Source organism: Xenopus tropicalis, chromosome 8, assembly GCF_000004195.4.
Source record: "Xenopus tropicalis strain Nigerian chromosome 8, UCB_Xtro_10.0, whole genome shotgun sequence".
NCBI lineage: Eukaryota > Metazoa > Chordata > Amphibia > Anura > Pipidae > Xenopus > Xenopus tropicalis.
Genome location: NC_030684.2, coordinates 60206662 through 60231026, shown reverse-complemented (window position 1 = coordinate 60231026; position 24365 = coordinate 60206662).

Below are 24365 nucleotides of genomic sequence, written 5' to 3'. Positions count from 1 at the left end.
GCTGTTCTAATTTAAAGTACTCTGCTTAGAACGGCAAAAAAGAAAAGGCCCTGAAAGGCAATCTTTCCAATAATGCCATTCTATGTCTTAGTATTTCCACAAATAAAAATGCAGTTAATTCTCCATACTATATTGTAGATTCCAACATAGTCAAGTCTCATCTGAGTGCTTTTTTGTGCATTTGCTTTGCCATCTTTGCTCTCAGAGAACATTTTTTTGTACAGTACCTTCTATGCAGTAAAGATTCCATACTGTAGGTCTAGAATAAACAATTCCTATTTAAATGTTGTTTTCCACATTCTTTTCTACTATTGTACAATTTCTGTATTTTACATGGCACAATGAGAGACATAATGTTTCTTTTTCCTTTCTTTCTTTGTCCTCTTCTTTTTACACTCTCCTTGTTTCCTGACATTATCTTGTTTCTTCCTTTGCCTTTTTTATACTCTGATCCCATCAGCTTGGATGTAAACCTTCTGTTGTTGAATATTAAAACTGAATAAATAATTAATGGTAAAGGACAAACAATGCCTTTTTTATTTATGTACATTAGTACCTTTTTTGAGAAAACCTTGAACACATTGTCATATTCTAGAAATAAAGGAATCGAATAGTAACCATCTGTGCTCCTTTTAGGTTCTTCTATGATATGCAATTCATTTTCCCAAAAGCACACAGCAGTAAATGCATAAAATAATAACACCATGTTAAGATACAGTCTAAATAATTCTTTTCAGTACATAAAACTTTTTTCTATTTAATATCATTCTCATGTTTATCTTTTGATTTTTTTGTCACTACTAACACATTCCATCTTTTTCCCCAGTGTAGTTTTCCAGTTTTGCTAATTGATGCTAATTCAATATTATGCAAGCAAATTTCCTGTTTTCATAATGATGTATGGGGAAATTAACTCTTGTCAAATAAATATTTATCTAGAAGGATGGAGCATTAACTCTTCAGAGGCAAAAGATACAAGCAGGTTGAATAAACAATCCTATAATGTTATTTACTAGGATGGAAATCATTGGCAGACCACTTAAAATAAAAAAAAAACTTTATATTTATATAGCAATGAAACATTTCATGGATAATAAACTTTCAATTTCTGTAATTTGGATCACCATACCTTAAAGGAAAAATAAAGTCAAAGTCACTTGGGGGTGCCAAAATGTTAGGCACCCCCAAGTGACTTTGACCGCCTACCTTTTACCCCGGGCTGGTGCCCCTGTGAGGAAGGAACAGCACCAGCCCGGGGTAGCTGCCGGCGCTTCCTTTTCCTGATTCGCTGCGCGCGCATGCGCAGTAGAGTGAAAAGCCGAACTTAAATGTTAAAGTCGGCTTTTCACTCTACTGCGCATGCGCCCACCGCTGGCACTCAGGAAAAGGAAGCCAGGAAGACGGAAGCGCTGCGCTCCAGGTGCCCCGGGCTGGTGCTGTTTTCTCCTAACAGGGGCACCAGCCCGGGGTACGAGGTAAGCGGTTAAAGTCACTTGGGGGTGCCTAACATTTTGGCACCCCCAAGTGACTTTGACTTTCGTTTCCCTTTAAGTCAACTAAAAAAATATGTAGACAATAAATAAACCCAATAGGATTCTTTTGTCTCCAAAAAGGATGAATTAAGATAGAAGTCAAATATGTTACAGATCATTTGGGATTGGCTAGGACAGTTTAGTGTTTATTCTAGGTAGCTGGGAAGGGATTATTATAATCTGTCTATGACTGATTGTATTTATGGGGTAGAACAGCCTGCAGCGCTGCATTTCTGGCGTGCTTGGAGGAGCAGTGTAAGTAAAAACATCTCCCTGTGTATAGCAGCTCATACACATCAGCATATACAGAGTCCTACTGTTCAAACCCAGTTGTGTATAACTTCACTCTTTCATACATTGTGTGCTTTAAGTCAAATAGGGTACCTACTTTATTCCTATATGGGATTGTTTCAAAGTAATAGCATAGCGATTTAATTCAGCTTTTAGTTACTATATCTGATTTTTAGTGGGTCAGAAGGTTATTTATACTTTGCTAATGTTATATGTGCTAGGTTATATATACTTTGCTAGTGTTTAAAGGAACAGTAACATCAAAAAATTAAAGTGTTTTAAAGTAATTAAAATATAATGTGCTGTTGCTCTACAAAGCTGGAAAAAAGGAGAAAGGGCACAGGTTACATAGCAGATAACTAGTAGATAAGCCCCATACAATGGGGTTTTATCTGTTATCTGCTAAGTAACCTGTGCCTCTTCTCCTTTGAATGGCTGCCCCCATGGCTACACAGCAGCTTATTTATATAAACTATAGTAGTCTTTCTGAGGCAAACACACCAGTTGTAGCAATGCAGGGCAACAGTACATTATATTGTTATTACTTTTATACACTTTCATTTTTTGGTGTTACTGTTCCTTTAAATTGAATGCTTAGGGGCACATTTACTAACCCACGAACGGGCCGAATGCGTCCGATTGCGTTTTTTTCGTAATGATCGGTAATTTTGAGATTTTTTTCGGCGTCTTTACAATTTTTGCGTAAAAACGCGAGTTTTTCGGCGTCTTTACGATTTTTGCGTAAAAACGCGAGTTTTTCGGCGTCTTTACGATTTTTGCGTAAAAACGCGAGTTTTTCGTAGCCATTACGAAAGTTGCGCAAAGTCGCGATTTTTTTCGTAGTGTTAAAACTTGCGCGAAACGTTGTGCCTTTTAAGTTTTAACGCTACGAAAAAGGCGCGACTTTGCGCGCAAGTGTTAACGCTACGAAAAAATCGCGACTTTGCGCAACTTTCGTAAAGACGCCGAAAAACTCACGTTTTTACGCAAAAATCGTAAAGATGCCGAAAAACTCGCGTTTTTACGCAAAAATCGTAAAGACGCCGAAAAAATCGCAAAAAATACGAAAAAGTCGCAAAATGTTCGTTTCCAATCGGAATTTTTCCAATTCGGATTCAAAATCGTGTCTTAGTAAATCAGCCCCTTAGGGTAGCCTTCCACAAGCTTCTCGCCTTTCTAGGCCTTGGCAAGGAAGGACTCCCTTAACAGTGGATGTCGATAGTTTAGTATCTAATGCCAGTTCCTCTGTTGTTAGGGTTCAGTTGCAGCTAGTGATCAGCAAAATTTTTAAGAGGAACGAATTTGAAGCGAATTTCCCCATTTCGCCATTGCCAAATTTTTTGTGAAACTGGCGGAAAACTTTGCCGCAAGGAAAAAAAATTGCCATTGTCATTTTTTGGACATTGTGACAATTTATTTTACACACATCATTTTCACGATTTTTTCCCCGTTACGCAAATTTTTCGACAGTTTTACAGCACAGTGGGACAGATTTGATCACTAGTTGCAGCTAAACCTTGTGGAGCAAAACTCATTCATCCCTGGGAGTTGCATAATGTTGTACAGATCCTCATGGGGCCTTGAGGATTTGGAAATTGTTCCTAAGAAGAAACCAAACTTGTAGAGGTCCACAATGTTGTGTGGGCAAACAGGAAGTGGCTCTAAAGTAGATCCTAAAAGGGGTTGTTCACCTTAACATTAACTTTTAATATGATGTAGATGATATTCTAAGATAATTTGCAACAGTTTTTTATTTTTCATTATTTGTGGTTATTCAGTCATTTACTGAAGCAGCTAACTGGTTGCTAGGGTCTTGTTTAACTTAGCAACCAGGCAGTGGTTTGAACAAAAGACTGGAATATGAATAAGAGAGGGCCTGAATAAAAAGATAAGGAATAAAAAGTAGCAATAACAATTACATTGTAGCCTCAAAGAGCAAAAGTTTTTTGGCTGTTGGGGTCAGTGACCCCCATTTGAAAGCTGGAAAGATGTGGGAGAGGAAAGCAAATACTTCAAAAACTTTGAGGACCAATTGCAGAGTTGCTAGGAATAGGACATTATATGACATCTTAAAAGTTAATTTAAAGGTGAACCGCCTCTTTAAATACAGTCACAGGTATGCTGTCGGTTAACCAGTGAACAAGACAAATGGGCAATCAGAATCTTCAACAAATCATTACATCAGATACTGGATTTTTTTTTTTTAAAAGAGACCGACAACTTGGTATATGCAAACCTCTGACCCACAGGAAATGAAATATGTATGGTAAATAAAAGTTGAAATAAATGGGTTTCTAATATTTAGAAATAAAGTAGATCACCTGTTTGATTTTGACTACAATAAAACAGCCAAGTTCAAGTATGACCGCCTGGTGCTCAAAAGAAATGAATTTCTCAGGATATAACATATGCTTTGTAAACCTTTGATGGAAAATTCTTTGACCAACTCATTTTAAGCCAATCCTAATTTTCTGCTCTAGGACCCAAAGGTCTTTGTTCTGGCCTATGCTGTAAGATTAGAAAAAAAAGATTAGCAATTCATTTTGATCTGATTTGCACTGATGGGAGCTAGAGATTCAGTCCAAAATGGATTTTGCAATTAGAAACATGGAAAATGCATGGTCTTAATGGAGAAACTGAAGTTAACTGTTTAATTCGATATGGAAAAAGTATCATTGCTATTTAACTCTGCATTTACTTGTGTATGTGTGTATATTTATGTTGTATACAAGCCCAATAAATAAATTATATATATTTAAATTGGTACAAACCTTCATTAAAGGAATACTGTCACAGAAAAATACAAAATATAATTTTTTAAGAGAACAAACAGATTGTTTCATATTTAATATTGAAAGTTGACATGGGGATAAACATAGCCTTAGTTTTCTAAGTACCCCCAGCCATGTGCTCTAATAAACTTACGTCACTCTTAACTGCTGGAGTGATATCACAAATAGTGACAGTGAGGTAGCAAACATGAAAAAAAACAGAACTGAAATGTACATAATGAAAAATAAATCTGTAAAACAAAACAAAAAAAAATTGGATAGATATTTCTATTACTGCTCAGGCCTAGGAGCATATATACTGTATATATATATATATATATATATACACTGTATATATATATATATATATATATATATATATATATATATATATATATATATATATATATATATATATATATATTTGTTCACAGGGGAATAATAGCAACAAATAGGCACAGCTGTAATAATGACCATTTGCTACAATTTTATCCATTATCACCGTTCAATATGTACATTATGTACACCCTTTACTGTTTAACTGTTCTCTTATTTACACTGTAATTCCCCTTTAAATGGTCAGTAAACCAACACCTGGAATAACAAAATGCACAGTATATACTGAGCAGGAACTGTACGTATTAATTAGAAACATGTTCAATCAAACGCAGTGTAAAGAAGCCACCTAAACAAAAGCTTAATGAAATAGATAGATTAGTTATACTTTCAAATATCTACTAAGGCAAACAGGGCCTTCCTTCTTTCAAGTAATTGAAGATCAATACATTGGAAGCACTGGCCCAGAGCACATATTGTCTTTTGATTTGAATTACTCACAGAGACTGTAGTATACTAAACCTCTCAGTCAGCAAGAGCCCGAATGAATTTTGTACTCAGGACTTCATTCTTGCAACTTCTCCAGCTATTTATTTTATTATCATCTATTTGTCTCACTTTTCCACAAGCCCCTACAGAAATTTTTTAGTTACATCATAATTCATCTAAAGCAAGAAATATGGCTTTGTTGTGCTAGCACATGGGCTGGATGAGCTTTTGATTCAAAAGATTACATTTTATATTGAATTGGCAAAAAATGTCTAAACCAGCTGTAATTTTGCATACAAAACAAAATACTTCACATTTCTGCTTGGGTTCAATGTAAATATGATGTAGGTAATCAGCGGTCTGGTAGTGTTAAAAAAAAAACAAACAAACATCACTTATTAAAGATCACTGGAATACTGGATGTTAACTATTATTGTCTCAAAATGCAAATATGTGCAAAACCAACATACATGATGGCTTCATTTTCTGCAGTTGAGATGCAATAACCCCCTCCTCTGTTTGGAAATTGTCCTTTTCAGTAACTTGTCTTTTAAGGTACATTTTTTAGCAAAAAATGAGTTTGTAAATTTGAATTTGATAATTTTAAACTATCAACTTCCCAAAAAATTGAAAAGTCTGAAATATTCAGATTGAAAGAAGGGCCCTGTTGAGTTAACTTCTAGTATGATGTAGAAAGCAGTGATGAGCTAATCTGTCCCATTTGGCTTCGCCATAAAATCCGCAAAAGGGCAAGAAAATTTGCAAAACTTTGAAAAATTCATGAAATACATTTGTTGCGTGACATTTTTTGTTGCCTGCCTCTTATTTTGCGCAACCACACCTATTTTTACACGACCGCAACTTTTTTTGGTCGTGCAACAAATTTTTCAGTGGCAAATTTTCACAGAAGTTTCACGAAACAGTTCCCCAATGGCGAAATGTGGCAATTGGCTGCGAATCCATGCTTGCCAAAAAAATTCGCTCATCACTAGTAGAAAGTGCTATTCTGAGACAAATTGCAGTTAGTAATTTTTTTGTTAGTTTTTTAATAATTTTACTTTTTGTTCTGCAGTAGTGATGAGCGAATCTGTCCTGTTTCGCTTTGCCATAAAATTCGTGAGGCAGCAAGAAAATTCACGAAACGGTGAAAAATTTGTGAAACGCATTTGTGGCGTGATTTTTTTTGTCGCCCACATCTATTTTTTGTCGCCCACATCTATTTTTTGTCGCCTGTGCCTTCTTGACGTGACCGTGGCCAATTTTGATGCAACCATGCCTTTTTTTACACCGCTGCGCCCAATTTGACGCACAACAAAAAATTCAGCATGACAAATTTTTCCACACCGAATTCTCACGGAAGTTTCACTAAAAAACAATTCGCCAATGATGAAATGCAGAAATTCACTGCGAATCCATGCCTGGCACAGAAATTCGCTCATCACTATTCTACAGCTCTCCAGTTTGGAATTTCAGCAGTTAACTGGTTGCAAGGGTCCAATTTTACCTTAGTAACCAGGGAGTGGTTTTAAAGAGTGACTAATATATGAATAGTAGTAACAATAACAACTAAAAAGGGAAGTTTGGCTGATCTGTTGGCTCGGCCCACTTTTTCTAACGTTGGACCACAGTTATATAGTAAAAACCACTGTGCAAAGTTTGGGGACCATGGTTTCAATAGTGTCTGAATGGCAGCAATTTAAATTTCCCCACTGAAAGTCAATGAGTGACATCTGATTGGTGTTTGGTGGCTCTGCCCACTTTTTCTAACCTGGAACTGCAGTTACCCAGTGACTAACTCTGCAAAGTTTAGGGACCCTAGGATTAATAAAGAATGGCAGCAGTTTAAATTTAAACCAACAAAAGTCAAAAGGTAAATTGTGATTGGTGGTTGGTGGGTGTGCCCACTTTTTCTAACCTTGAGTCGAAGTCACCCAGTGACAAACAGAGGGCATCCTGGCATAAATAGTGTGAGAATGGCAGCATTTTAAATTTAAACCAATGAAATTCAATGGAATAAATCTGATTGGCTGTAAGTGGCCCAACCCACTTTTCCTATTTTTGAACTGCAGTCCCCCAGTGACCAACTTTGCAAAGAAATTGTGAGCCTGACAGCATTTTACACTACACCATTAAAAGTAAATAGGTGAAATGTGATTGGCTGTTGGTGACTAACTCTGGAAAGTTTAACAACCCGGGAATTAATACTTAAATACTGGCATGAGTTTAAATATAAACCAATGAAATTTTAATGTGTGGAAAGTGATTGGCTGTTGGTGGCTCTGCCCACTTGTTCTAACCCTGAATATGTAGTCAGCCAGTGACTGACTGTGCAAAGTTTGAGAACCCTGAATAAATAGTGTGAGAAAGGCAGCATTTTAAATTTAAACCAAAAAGATTCAATAAGTGAAGTCTGATTGGCTGTTGGTGGCTCCACCCACTTTTAAAACCTAAAAATGCAGTCCCCTAGTGACAATACTGTGAGAATGGCAGTAGGCTGAATTTCCCCATAGAAAATCAAGTTAAAATCTGATTGTCTGTTGGTGGTTCCAGGCTGTCAATAGGTAAAATGTGATTGGCTGTTCACAGCTCCGCCCACTTTTGGGCATCCAACAATCATCATATTTTCATTCAGGCTGACCCCATGACAATGTGATTCAAGTTTGGGGAGTGTAGCCTCAAAGCTGTAAGATTGGCAGCAGTTTCAATTTCCCCATAAATGTCAGTGGGTGAAATTTGATTTGTTGTTGGCCCCTCCCACTTTTGGGTCATCCAACAAATGTCACTGTTTCATTCAGGGTGACCCCATTATTATGTTATTCAAGTTTGGGGGATGTAGCTTCAAAGCTGTAAGTGTGGCAGCAGTTTGAAAATCTTCACTTTCAAAGTCAATGGGAAAATTGGGGGGTTCGGAGCGGCGCCACAAAAAGACAGGGGGCGGGATCGCTTAGAAAAGCACAAGCAACCTGCTCCGCTGTAGGGCGAAGATGTGTGGGGAGTTTGGGTATTGTACCCCTAAAACTGTAGGGGAAGAAGAAGGAGAAGAGGAAGAAGAAGCTGAAATCGAAGAACAGTATGTTGGGGGTTTTCAACTCAACATAATAAAATTGTAGCCTCAAAGAGCAAGTTTCTTGGCTTCTGGGGTCAGTGACCCTCATTTGATGGAAAGCTGGAAAGAGGCAGAACCAGCAGGCAAATAATTTAAAAACTATAAATGATAAAAAATGAAGACCAATTGAAAAGTTGCTTAGAATTGGGCATATAACATTTAACAGTTAACTTAAAGGTGAACTATCCCTTGTGCCCATAGCACTGAGTTTTGCATGTCCTGTGTGTTGCTTATACATAATACCTGTGAATATTTTTGAAGTCCCTTATATACAGGTTTGTGTTCCCTTATCCAGAATCCTGTTATCCAGAAAGCTTTGAATTATGGGAAGGACATCTTTTAAGCAAATTATTCAAAATTTTTTTAAATGATTTCCTTTTTTCTCTATAATAACAAAACAGCACCATGTACTTGAGGGTAACTAAGCTGCCCGAATCCATCCTGGAGGCAACACATTCCTATTGGGTTTATTTAATGTGTAAATGATTTTTAGCAGACTTAAAGCATGGTGGTTCAGATGAAGTAAAGATCCAATGTGGAGTTACAAAGTAACACGCAGTCTCAGTCTGTTGCTAAAGCAGAGCAGGCATTACTTTATTCTGCTGGAATAGAAAAAACAAGCAGGAAAGCATTTGCAGGCTTCTTCCACCCACAGGGGATCAATAAACAAGGCACATTTTAATTCTGTAATTAATACATTAACAGAAAGTGTGCATAGCATAGCAGCTGAACAAGAATACTGTACATCATAATTCTGCAACTTTATCTGTTTATGGGTCTGTAAATGAAGTTGAGAGATATTAAGGCCATTGGTCTTTAAAGGATTTTAACCTTCATCAGCAAGTTCTCTATTAATGAACAGATACATTATGTGTAATGTTGGCATTATTTTACTATCATTGTGTATGTTTCAGCATATACCTCATTGCTGTATACCCGGGGGGCTAATAATTACCAACCAGAATAACAATGAGAAATAAACAGCAAATGTAGAGTCCTAGTCATTCAAGCTTATAGTGCACATGTGTGACAGATGCAGAGATAAAGAATCAGTGAGATGATGCAGATGTTTCCTTATATAAATATTTAGATATCATCATACTGTATGAGCCAGGGGAAACTTTTAACTATTGTATAACCTGAAGTGGCAATGAGAGCGATTACTGCGGGTGCCTTTATGGCATGACCACATCTACAACATGCGGTCAGGTTTACTTAACCGTTTCTCCACCACTAATATCTTTGTTGATAGCAAGAATCGCAGAATGCCAGCAACATAGACTTTTTTATATGAGGCCTGCTTGGTAGCCTGGGCCTACAGTACATTGGGTACTGTGCAATACCTTTATGATTACAATATTCTAATGGGGTAATAATATGAAAAGGCAGAATTACACTAGGTAAAAGATTTAGACTTCTCCACATCACAGGTAGGTTTCTATTTATTATCTTAGTCTTATGATTAGTAGTGATTAGTTGAGTAGTAGTAGGCTTCTGATCATCTGAACAGGTGAAATATGGGGAGACTTAAGGGCACTATTGAGACAACTGAAGGTATGCCTGCATTTTGAGATTAACTCTTAACTAGCCTTTCCTTCTCCTTTAAATAAAGATTGTTGCAATTTGCCTAGGACAACTCCCATTGACATGCCCTCGACAACTTTTAGACAGTAAAGTTGTATTAGTGTTTTTCGTGGTTTTTACACTTAAAAAAATCACAAACAAATCACAAAAAAATCATGTTTTGTTTACATTAAAAACACAAACCGTGAAGAAAAAAAAAATAAAATTGTAAATGTCAATGTTAGTTAGACTTGCGCCTAAAGAATCAGTGGCAGATATTTTGATGCCCAATGACACAAGAAATGACGTAATCCTGCTATGTTTACAGTTCATAAATGGCAATTCATGGTCATATCCATATCCAGTATATCCATATGATATACTGTATTTTGATTCATATTTCACTAAAAATGCTCTGCTGTTGCTGTAATATTGGGATCATATTACTACTCACAAAAAACAAGTATATGTGATTGCTATTTTACATAATAGTTAATTTATTATTTAACACATTTTTTAATATATTAATCAAATGTGGGTCATGTGTGGCAAAGTATTAGTTTGTATAGCTCAGTAAATATTGTCTGACTTCTAAATGTTCGATGTTTATAGCTCTGAAATCAGGACCTTATTTAGTTAAAATATGCACATTGAAATGAAAAGCAAACAGATTTCTCTTTGTTTTGGAAAGCATAATGTATTGTTGAAAAATCACACATATTGAAAAGAACTGCACAGACAACCTGCAATGCTATGTTTTAATGGACCTCTTTGTTTTTTGTGTGTGGTGGTCAACTTATAAGGCAAGGCAGAAATTCAAGGGGGTAAAGAAGAAAAAGTAGTGATCAGAGAGGGACCAAGGTATATTAAGACATTTAGTAAGTAGTGATGGACAAATCTGTCCCGTTTTGCGAATCTTGCAAAAGATTAGTCAAATCGCGCAAAATTTTTTGTCTTGCTGCACATTTTCCCGTAGCGAGTTTTTCTGCCGTTTCACAAAACAATCCGCCAGTGGCGAAAAGCGGAAATTTGCCCATATTATTTCACCCATCACTATTAGTAAGTTAGGTATGGCAGTCCTGCATTGTTTATCAAGGCTTGATTGAAGTTGGTGTCGGGGTCTATAGTATTAACTTCACCTATTGAAATCCTCTGGTTTTGGCCAGCTAAGAGCTGGTCCTAATTTAGAGTTGGGATAGGTAGCTGTTCCTAATCCTATTCGATGTTAAAATTTTCCCCTGATAGTTCTAGATATGGCCAGGAGGAGGCACCTCATGTTCTTCCTCTTTGGCTTTCACATGTGAGGAAGGTCGGTTGGACAGCCTGGAATTTAGGCCCCAGTAAAGGCAATGCCCAAGGGAGGTAAGTCTTGGAGAAGTTGGGGAACAGGGTGTACAGGTATTAGTTAGTGGTATGTGTAGCTCCTGTCATAGAATGCTCTAGGAGTGTAAGTCATATAGGTTGAGGTAGAAAAAGAAGTTCTGAACTCCAGCACAGGAGTGCTAGATTTGAGGTATTTCTTACAGGTGATTCTGCCAATTAGTACAGTATAGGGATAGTGGATAAGGAATCAGGTAAAAGGATTTAGATTCCACCGGAAGTGATGCAAGTCTGCTAAGGTGTGTTACAGAGGTGTCACCTGCTGGATCTGTACCCAAGAGAGTGCAATACTCTTTATATAATGTGCCTTTACTTCAGAGAAGCCTGTACTGTGAGTACCCTGTGGCTGTAAATAAATTGTAATTCTGGTTAAGAACTCCTGGCATTCAGAAATTCGGCTTTGAGCAGCTGAGTGGTACAGTTCTGCAATACCTCTCTCTTCCTTCACACATGTAAGTGAGGGCCCAGCTGGGACTGTGGATTTGACAATAAGAGAGTCCTGGGTGGAAAAAATAAGGACAACACTGGTAAAGTAGGATTTTTTTAATGAAATATGGCCCCAGTAGTACAAAAAAATATGCCATTGGTACCTGCATTGGATATCATGTCTGCCGAAATTCACCAGTGAAGCAGTTAAAATCTGGCTTAGTAACTTATCTGTTGCCTCTGTTATACATTAACTGCATGTATGCTATCTCTTAGGGCTCTGGCACACGGGGGAGATTAGTCGCCCGCGATTAACTCCCTGTTCGCGGGCGACTAATCTCCCCCGTGTGCCAGAGCCCTTATGATAGCAGGTAGCAGGGTTATTCAGTGATCAGCTGCTATACTTGAAAACCAATGCAATATGGGTAATTTAGTAGTCCCCAAGGGTGCCATGTTTCTATTATATATATCTCTTTCCAAAGCACTAATGTTGGTGTGGCAAAGCTGTTATCATTAGGAGAAAGTAGGGGAGATGATAAACAAGGTGGAATAGGGTGGGGTCCAGACCACGGGGTCTGTTGTATTGTAAGTGCCTCTCCCCAGCCCCTTCTGGCAAGTGTAGTGTGAAGGTAGGTGAGGTAGCTGCCTCCAAAGTTTTCTTTCACGTGCAGGGGGGCAAAAGTCAGAACCAGGTGAAACACACTAAACAGGCTTGGACAGGATCTGAATCACCAGAAGCCAGCATGGGCGAGGGTACTGTCCAGCAATTGGGTATTAAAGGGGACCTGTTACCCAGACATAAAAAAACTGTATAATAAAATTCCTTTTCAAAAGAAACATGAAATGCAAATTCTTCTTTCTTATTAAAACATCCATACCCATTATAAATGTATTTCAGATCTCAGCTGTCAATCATATATTGCCATTCCGCCTCTGTGCCTCAGGTATAGACATCACTTTTACTTTCCATTCTGCTCTTCCTAGATAGATGTCATAATCCTCTTCACATTCCTCCCTCTCTCTACTCACGGTCTATAAGTGTGTAGCCAGCACATGGACATGGGCATAAGGTCCATTCTGTCACATACACATGCTTTCGGGATGGTGCAAAGCCTGCCTCAGTAACAGTGTCCAGAAAACAGCACCTTCCTGCTTGCTGTGATTGTGACTACCGAGACTGGAGAAAACAAGAAGCAGAAGAGCATTCCAGTCTCTCTATGTGCTTTACACCATGACACCATTTGAATACTTTCAGTGGGGTGGGAATGATGGAGAGAGAGGGTCAAATACTGTATGTCATAATAGGTGGAACAAGTACATTTAAGAGATTGGCCATATTCTTTATGCTTTCCAATAAAAAGTTATTATTAACAACTGTACTATGCTACTAAAAACAAATTATTAATGGTTTGTAACAGGTTTCTGCACCAAAATAAACCTGTGTCTTCATAATCAACCACGGCTTCCAACAATTCATCTATTATCATGTATCAGTTATAATGTCGTTAAATCCAATGTACAGCGTGTCAACAGATTTCTGAATACAACGCTTGGGCGCCCGTGTAGGTTTTGAATCAGCCTTTTACAAAATGTGATTTGAAAGATAAACTTAGTATATTGCTGCATAATACACTTTCTCTAACTTATATCTAAAAAGTTTTGGGTTTTTATCTCCCTTGAAAATAATAGCTTAGATCAATAATGAATGAAAGTGTATAAATAAGAAATATGTGTTGAGTCTACAGGAATATAATTTTCAGTCTCTTTTAAAACTCATGACAGATACATTTTAATAAGATGCGTTAGCTAAAAATTTATATAATATCAACAATAATATGTACTGGCAAAACATATCTTTTAAATAAAAATATTCAACATCTAGATAAGGTACGGAAAAACAGTTTTACATCCCACAGTTTTAATGTTAAGGTTTCGGTAATGTCTCAATTAAATGAAGTCATAAAAACAATATGGGCATTAATAAGCAAATAAGTGGAAAACATAAGAGCAGTTTTGCCTCATAAGACCCAAAGTTTAACTTCCTGTAAAGAAGAATCTATAAAATAGGTTTGCTAGGAATATTGTCACTTTTTGGCAACAGAGCTAATTGGTATTATCTATTAGTTTATTATAACAATTCTATTTAATGGTGACTAAAGGAAATGGCAATTTCCCTGCTTTTTTATGATAAACAAGAGTTTTTTATCTCCAGCTTCAGGACTTACCAATTAGAGCACATTTTGGGATATTGTCATTTAAGGAAAACTAGATAAATAAGTGGCTTGGTATCACAGCTCTCACAGATCTCCTGTGTTGCAAAAGTCTAAAGGATGGACCTGTCAACCTCTATCTTACAAAATAATACAGGTATGGGACTTATTATCCAGAAGTTCGGGGCCTGTGGCTTTATGGATAAGGAGTCTTTCCGTAATTCGGATCTCCATAATTTAAGTGCAGCACTCACAAGACTTAAAAATTAAGCAATTTTATTATATGATCAACATTTCATCCTAACAAGAGTTATACAAATGTAGTAAATGCCCCCTGTGTGTTAAGGTATTGCATATTAAAGTGGCATTTCTGCCCTTTATAAAGGAGGAGTAATGTCCGTGCAACCAGTGTTTATGTCAGGGACCTTTAACCAAGCAGAGTTTACTGAAGTACAATGCAGACTAGCTAAAGTATTAAAAATGAAGTATTAACAATGAAGTATTAAATGATTAAAATCATTCAAACATTACTCAAACCCAATAGGATTATTTTGCCTCCAATAAAGATGAATTATATCTTAGTTGGGATCAATTACAAGGTACTGTTTTATTATCACAGAGAAAAAGGAAATTATTTTTTAAAAATTATTTGTTTAAAATTATTTGGAGCTTTCTGGATAATGGGTTTCCAGATCCCATACCTTTACTGTAAATGTTTCAATGACTAAATCTTTGCTTGTATTGACTATGGAAAATTATTGACAAGTGCTGCCTTGCAATAAAGTATAAGAAAGGGTCCAGTGGCAGCATGGTGATTGTGATATGCTTCACATTAACCCACAATAAAAAATAAGACAAGAGAACCAGGAACACAAAATGTTGGCTTCTATATACAAAAACTAAGTAGAGTAGTTTTCAGAAGGACCCCCTAGTGATCGAAAGAGGGTAATGATTATACCCTGAGTATGCTTAAGATGTGTTAGGCTATCTGTATGGGGTTGTTAATGCTTTTGATTCATTGAAATAAACAACAATTTTTTAATATTTTTGAGTAGTATGTGAACTTATAACTTGTATATTAACCATACACATGCTTAGGTTGAGTTATGAGATGCTACACAGTTTCCTTATACTGGCCACCAGCACTTGATGTTGGGGGCTGCTAGTTAAATGCATATAGATAACAATAAGAGATGCTCTGCACTCACCCATTATCAATATATATAGGAGATTAAGACATTTTGTGCATTATGCTACTTAGAAATGCTCTCCCTTTTAAGCAAAACAGGGATTGTTTGTCCATATAATGCAATATACTTCAAGTCCTACACTGACTTATGCGATTCATTAAGAATTCTATTGCTTCAATATACATTTAGCAAAGGGACTGAGTTTTACCTGCAACTTTCTTGCTTTCAAGGTTAAAACCCCCAAATGGTTTCCCTTTTATTGGCTCCACTGGTATCACCTGACTGTAGCTGGGAAGGGTGGGAGCTACAACATGGAGCTGGCCACTGCTCCTATATAAACTATAGCAAGAAAGGGAGAAGTTGTGCTCAACCACTAAATTTTAAACCATTTGGCGGGGGTACAATGAGGTTGTTATATGCAGACAAATAATATACAGAAATTAAGTGATACAGTTCTAGTCCAAGTACCTAGAGCAATACATTTCTGTGAATTCCTCATAGTCATATAAATATAATGAATTAAAATAAGTACAAATACAAATTCACTTGGTTGTGCCTGTGATGCATGATGTAATGGCAGGGGTTACAAACAAGCTGTATCAGAAGAAGAATCAGAATGTTCATGCTTAAGTCATCAACAGTCAACTAAGATAGTCAACTCAGAAAGGAACAAGAGCACCCTCTACATCTTACTTATTGAAATGACTTTAAAAATGTAATCCTTGCATTCCTTGCTACCACCTGGAGACCAATAATATGAAAAACAACAATTATCATAACAAATGTAAAGGATTTGAATGGCTTTTTACTCAACTCTGTAGAGGAGTAGCAAAGAGCTATCATTACACACTTTGCTGCTAAAACACTTATACAGCTGAGTCTGTCCTTGACTATATATTCATGTGCTCTAAGCAAAAGAATGAAATGATCATAACAGTTATAACTAACTTATAAAGCCACTCCTTTGTAAATGTACAACATTTAGATTCAGATAAATATATACCAGCATAGAAAAGAGGGCACTTGCCAAAAGTTAACAGCCATCATGGGACTTGCAGCACTCACAGGAATTAAAAAGTAAGCAACTTTATTGTGTGATTAACATTTCATTCTAAGGAGAGACTATTATCATACCAAATAACTCCCAAACACAGTGCTGCTGAATTTGACACAAAAGTTACATCACAATGATGTTATCAGGTGCACAAATTAGAAATAAACAAGAACATGTACAACTAAATACAGCACAGGCCAAGCTCTCAATGTATCAAATATACCTGTGTGTTAAGGTATTGCACATTAAAATTGCATATTTGCCATTTATAAAAGGGCAATGTCTGCACAGCCAGTGGAGGTGCTAAAAAGCACTATTACTGTTTATGTCAGGGATGCTGAACCAACCAGAGTTTATTGAGGAACAAAGCGGACCGGCTTAAGCATAACCTAAATTACAACTAAGGGCCAAGTTTCATTTAAAGATCAATAAGTTTCTGACTGCACAGCGAGTTTGGGAGCTGCTAGCGAGTTTTGCATGTAATTTAAAGTGTTGCATGTAAATTTAAGTGTATAGCAGGCGTTAAAAACAAAAAAGGCACTTGGGGTTTACTGTGCATGCTGGGAGTGCTGGCTGAAAGAAGGAAGTAAGTGCAATTAACTAACTGCTGTGTGACTTGTAAGGGCTACCTGGCTGATTGAGCATACTAATTAAGGGGGTGGAGTAAATCTGGTAAATTCTCAGCAGACTTTTGGCTGTTTGGTTTGAACCTCAATAAGTTTCTGACTGCATAGCAAGTTTGGGAGCTGCTAGCGAGTTTTGCATGTAATTTAAAGTGTTGCATGTAGATTAAGTGTATAGTAGGCGTTAAAAACAAAAAAGGCGTTTGAAACTTAAAAGGCACTATACAAGGGATTGCACTCGGGAGACTGTAAGTACCCAGTGGCAATATGAGTTGCAGTATGATTGCTGGTGTTACTCAGTGTGCATCTTGCCGCATGTATGTGGTCCTGGAGCAGCAGTTCCATGCAGCATTTACTTGTGAGAGATGCAGGTGGGTTTTCCTCTTGGAATCTGAGGTGCAGAATCTAAGAGGGGAACTGGCAGCACTGAGGGCAGCTGCAAACATGGGGGAGAACAGGAGGCTCACTGAGCAACCACTGGCAGGGGCCGGTGTAGTGGGGGGGGGGAGAAGGGACAGTGGAGGTTAATGAGGGAGACAAATTTGTAACAGTTAAGAGGGGAAGTAGGGGACACAAGGGTAGGGGGCTGGTTCACAGCTTGTACAATCCAACAGATTTGCCGCTTTAGGTGAAGATGCTGGGGAAGACAGCTCTGAGCTAGCATGTATGGAGCGGGCTGACTCTCAGAGCACCCTGGGAGCCGGCACCTCTAATACAGGTGGGGGGAATAGTGCTAGGAAGGGAAGGCAGGCTATAGTTGTAGGGGATTCAATTATTAGAAAGGTGGATAGGGTAATTTGTCGCAAAGACCCTACATGCCGAACTGTGTGTTGCTTGCCTGGTGCTAGGGTTCGGCATGTGGTGGAACGAGTGGACAGATTGTTGGGAGGGGCTGGGGAAGACCCGGCGGTCTTGGTACACATAGGTACCAATGACAAAGTTAGAGGAGGGGGGGAAGTCCTCAAGAACGATTTTAAAAAGCTAGGTGCGAAGTTGAGGGCGAGGACTTCCAAGGTAATTTTCTCAGAGATATTACCTGTGCCACGAGCAACATTAAGAAGGCAGCGGGAGCTTAGGGAGATTAATGCGTGGCTGAGAGATTGGTGTAGGGAGGAGGGCTTTGGGTTTCTCCAGAACTGGGCTGATTTCTCAGTCGGCTACAGGCTCTTTGCCAGGGATGGGCTGCACCTCAATGATGATGGGGCAGCTGCTTTGGGGGAAAAGATGGCTAGAGGGTTGGAGGAGATTTTAAACTAGGAGTGGGGGGGGAGGGTGCAGAGGGAAATTCTGTGGTAGACAGGATAGATGAGGTAGTGGGCAGAGTAAGGGAAAATGGGGGAGGAGACTTGCTTCGGGATAATGATAATGGCAGGGAGGCCCATAAGTTGTTTACACGTCATTCTCACGCCGGAACCAGTATTAAATGTATGTTTACCAATGCAAGGAGTCTGACTGGTAAAATGGGAGAGCTGGAGGTACTGGCGTTGGAGCGGAAATATGATGTGATTGGAGTTGCTGAAACTTGGTTGAATGAGTCTCATGACTGGGCAGTTAATATTGGGGGTTATACATTGTTTCGGAGGGACAGGGGCAATAGAAAAGGAGGAGGAGTGTGTCTGTTCATTAAGCAGGAATTAAAAGCAAATATTAGGGAGGAAGTGATGGGGTTAACAGAGGGAGCTGAATCCTTATGGGTTGAGCTTCTCACAGATAGTAAGGAATCTACCAAACTAATTGTAGGGGTATGCTATAGACCCCCTAATGTAAGCGAAGAGGAGGAGGCCCAGCTCCTGTTGCAAATAGAAACGGCTGCTAGTTTGGGGCAAGTGATAATAATGGGGGATTTTAATTACCCTGATATTGACTGGGGCAATAGTACTGCCAGGACAGTAAATGGGAACAAGTTTATAAACTTGCTGCATGACAACTTTATGTCACAGGTTGTTGAGGAGCCAACCAGGAACCATGCTATACTAGATCTAGTGATCTCTAATGACCCAGAACGTATAGCAAATGTGCAAGTGGTTGAACCCCTGGGTAATAGTGACCATAATGTTATTTCATTTAATGTTTGGTGCAGGAAACAAATTTACACGGGGGCAACAAAGACAATGAATTTTAGGAAGGCAAATTTTAGCTCCTTAAGGGCAGCGCTTCAGGGCATAGATTGGGGCATTGTTTTCTGATAAAAATACAGAGCAGAAATGGTTGTCATTTAAAATATTAAATCATTACTGTTCTCAATTTATTCCATTAATAAGAAAAAGTAGAAGTGTTAAGAATCACCCTATGTGGCTTAACTCTGAGGTAAAGAAGTTAATAGGGAGAAAAAGGAAAGCTTTTAACCCTTTAAGTGCCAGCCGAATTCGTCATTTCAGTTCCCCCCAGTGCCAGACGTTTTGTAAACATTCTGTGCTCTTTCAATGTAGGGGCTTTTACTGGGGGCAGGGTTAAGTTTAGGTAGGCAAACTATATATTGTTTTTTTCAGGAGAACCTGAGCTTTCCAAATCTACCTGAGTTTTTGTGTATTTCCACTTCTGGAACAAGATTTAGAGCTTGAAATACAAAAAAAAAAGAAAAAATGCTATTTTTCATGATATAAGGATTTCTACCAGAAACATATTTTATTTTATGGACAAAAATTCAACTGATTTGGAAAGCCTCATGTCTCCCGAACGTGCCAATACCTGATATGTATAGTTTTATTGAGATTTCTGACTTCTATAGATCAAAAACTCCCAGCAGTAAATTACTAAATTTTCAAAGCATTACAGCAGAATACAGCATACTTTACATTCCAAAGCCAAAAATCCTGGAACATTAGGTTTACCCCAGGAAACCATACATTTTTGAAAACTACACATTCTGACGAATCCGAAATGGGTAACTATGTCTTCCAACTCCTAAGTACCAAACGGCAATGTTTTACTGAATTTAGCATTTTCTATAAAAAATTATGAAAATTCTAAAAAATCACCTCAAATCTTCCACTTTCAAGCACCTTATCTCCCACATAACATTAGGTACCAAGAAAACACACCCTAAATATGAAAGCCAGGGGTCCACTGAACGGTTTGATGCCCATTGTGCATAGGATCACCAATGTATCTGGCATTTAGAGACCCCATAAGGAAGTTAGTGCATACAAATTGCCCAGGAGATCTCTTTAGCTACTGAAAATTCAACACACGTACTGCATTTTCTGTGGGGTAAAAACACAAAAAAATACATTGACCCCCCAAAACCATATATTTTTGGAAAGAACACATTCGGGCGAATTCAAAATTGGTACCCATGTCTTTCTACTCCAAACTACAGAGTCGCAGTGCTTTCCCAAAATTGCTAGTTTTGGTGAAATACCTGAAAATCACATCAAATCTTCCACTTTCAAGCACCTTATCTCCCACATAACATTAGGTACCAAGAAAACACACCCTAAATATGAAAGCCAAGGGTCCGCTGAACAGTTTGATGCCCATTGTGCATAGGATCACCACTGTATCTGGCATTTAGAGACCCCATAAGGAAGTTAGTGCATACAAATTGCCCAGGAGATCTCGGTAGCTACTGAAAATTCAACACGTTTACTGCATTTTCTGTGGGGTAAAAACACAAAAAAATACATTGACCCCCCAAAACCATATATTTTTGGAAAGTACACATTCGGGCGAATTCAAAATTGGTACCCATGTCTTTCTACTCCAAACTACAGAGTCGCAGTGCTTTCCCAAAATTGCTAGTTTTGGTGAAATACCTGAAAATCACATCAAATCTTCCACTTTCAAGCACCTTATCTCCCACATAACATTAGGTACCAAGAAAACACACCCTAAATATGAAAGCCAAGGGTCCACTGAACAGTTTGATGCCCATTGTGCATAGGATCACTGATGTATCTGGCATTTAGAGACCCCAAAAGGAAGTTAGTGCATACAAAGTGTATATACTGCAATATAAGCTACCGGCATGTGCATTATGCGGCATAAGACCCCCTAACAGTTAGGAGACTCTAGAAAACCATATATTTTCCGAAAGTACACATTCTGACAAAACAAAAATGGGTAAATACATCTTTCTACTGCAAACTACCAAACTACAAAGCTATGCTAAACAGAACGGTTTTTATGACATTTCTGAAAATTGTCACAAAGCTTGCATTTTACCCCATTATGTATCCCCACATTTTGTACCGTATCAACATAAAACATTCTAAATATGAACGCCAGGGGTCTACTGAACAGTTTGATGCCCTATATGCATAGATTTACCAAACTATGTGGTGTACAGGGGCACCCAAGCAAAAATAGTGCATATGAATTTTCACATAAGACGCTCCGGCTCATGCAGTTTTTGCACCCGGTATGTGTATTATGCGGCATAAGACCCCCTAACAGTACAGAGACCCTAGAAAACCATATATTTTCCGAAAGTACACATTCTGACAAAACAAAAATGGGTAAATACATCTTTCTACTGCAAACTACCAAACTACAAAGCTATGCTAAACAGAACGGTTTTTATGACATTTCTGAAAATTGTCACAAAACTTGCATTTTACCCCATTATGTACCTCCACATTTTGTACCGTATCAACATAAAACATTCTAAATATGAACGCCAGGGGCCTACTGAACAGTTTGATGCCCTATATGCATAGATTTACCAAACTATGTGGGGTACAGGGGCACCCAAGTAAAAATAGTGCATATGAATTTTCACATAAGACGCTCCGGCTCATGCAGTTTTTGCACCAGGTATGTGTATTATGCAGCATAAGATCCCCTAACAGTACAGAGACCCTAGAAAACCATATATTTTCCGAAAGTACACATTCTGACAAAACAAAAATGGGTAAATACATCTTTCTACTGCAAACTACCAAACTTCAAAGCTATGCTAAACAGAACGGTTTTTATGACATTTCTGAAAATTGTCACAAAGCTTGCATTTTACCCCATTATGTACCCCCACATTTTGTACCGTATCAACATAAAACATTCTAAATATGAACGCCAGGGGCCTACTGAACAGTTTGATGCCCTATATGCATAGATTTACCAAACTATGTGGGGTACAGGGGCACCCAAGTAAAAATAGTGCATATGAATTTTCACATAAGACGCTCCGGCTCATGCAGTTTTTGCACCAGGTATGTGTATTATGCGGCATAAGATCCCCTTACAGTACAGAGACCCTAGGAAACCATATATTTTCCGAAAGTACACATTCTGACAAAACAAAAATGGGTAAATACATCTTTCTACTGCAATCTACCAAACTACAAAGCTATGCTAAACAGAACGGTTTTTATGACATTTCTGAAAATTGTCACAAAGCTTGCATTTTACCCCATTATGTACCCCCACATTTTGTACCGTATCAACATAAAACATTCTAAATATGAATGCCAGGGGCCTACTGAACAGTTTGATGCCCTATATGCATAGATTTACCAAACTATGTGGGGTACAGGGGCACCCAAGTAAAAATAGTGCATATGAATTTTCACATAAGACGCTCCGGCTCATGCAGTTTTTGCACCCGGTATGTGTATTATGCGGCATAAGATCCCCTAACAGTACAGAGACCCTAGAAAACCATATATTTTCCGAAAGTACACATTCTGACAAAACAAAAATGGGTAAATACATCTTTCTACTGCAAACTACCAAACTACAAAGCTATGCTAAACAGAACGGTTTTTATGACATTTCTGAAAATTGTCACAAAGCTTGCATTTTACCCCATTATGTACCCCCACATTTAGTAACGTATCAACATAAAACATTCTAACTATGAACGCCAGGGGTCTACTGAACAGTTTGATGCCCAATATGAATAGATTTACCAAACTATGTGGGGTACAGAGGATGCCAAATTGAAATACAGCAGACAAAATGTCCATGTGCAAAGACAAGTAACAAAGAACAATGTAAAAAGCCCTAAAATTGATAAAAATAAAAAAGAAATCACTAAAATCATTTTTTTTTTTTGCCCAATAATATCTGCAGGCAGAATAACAGTTTGAGTATTTTGGCTTGGGCAAATAAGTTTTACAGACAAAGTCAAGCGAACAACAACTATGCATAACTGAAAATGCTATAAAATGGCTAAACATGCAGTAAAAAACCCAAAAATGCACCAAAATCACAGAACATGTAGTAGAAACACCAAAATAATACACAAAAGGTATTGCGCAGTGCGGTTAGCGAATACGCTATCCGCAAAGGCAATAAAACATTTTTTTCAGGCAAGAATAAAAACGATGCGATAGAAAAAAAAAAAAAAAATACAAAATTACATAAGTGTGTAAGTGAGTGTGTACACATGGTAAAATGTGTTTTTTGTGCATGTGTGTGAGTGTGCAAGTGAGTGTGCAAGTAAGTATGTGTAAGTGTAACTTTTCTGAATGTGTGAAACCCAACAACTACCCAAAATGTATGTGTTTGTGTGTAAGTGTGAGTATAAGTGTGTATTAGTGTATTATGTGTGTGTATGTGTGTTTTTTTACACTTACCTGGGACAAGCAGGCACAGACATCGTGTGAAGGTGGGAGGAAGGACCCAGGAGACGCTGCAGCTTCTTCCTGCGACGCCGATCTGTGAGTATGAGAAGGGGGGCCAGGGGGGAGGGAAGGGAGAGCAGGAAATGTCAGGCACGCATAGACAGCGTGTCCTGACATTTCCTATGGGGCCCCTGGGCGATCGCGCCCCAGGGGCCACTCGTTCCCCACCTCTGACCTGTGTCTGGAGGCTGGGGAACGAGCGGGGAGCGAAGAAGCGGCTTGAAAAGCCGCTTCTCCGCTCCCAAACCCGGAAGTGCCCCAGGACGTAGAATCTACGTTCTGTGGCACTTTGGTCCTTTAGTACCCAGGACGTAGATTCTACGTCCTGTGGCACTAAAAAGGTTAAGAAATATAAGTCAGAGGGGACAGTAGCTGCGTTTAATGATTATAAACACTATAACAAGTGTTGTAAAACAGCAATCCGGAAGGCAAAGATAGAAAATGAGGAGCGCATCGCGGCCGAGGCCAAGACTAACCCCAAAAAGTTTTTTAAGTATATTAATAGTAAAAAGATGCAGGTTGAGGGTGTGGCCCCATTGAGTTATAATAACAATATGGTTACAGCGGATACAGAAAAGGCAGATGTGCTTAACCAGTTCTTTTCTTCTGTGTATACAGTAGAGGAGCCAGTGGGCCAAGTCCCACCCAATAGCTGCACTGTTGCCTCAGCTCCAACTACACAGTGGTTGGCACAGGATATGGTGCTTAAAGGGTTACACACGATAAATGTAAACAAGGCACCTGGGCCAGATGGAATACACCCTCGGGTACTGAGAGAGCTAGGGGCAGAATTGCAGTGGCCCCTGTTTCTGATATTCTCAGACTCTC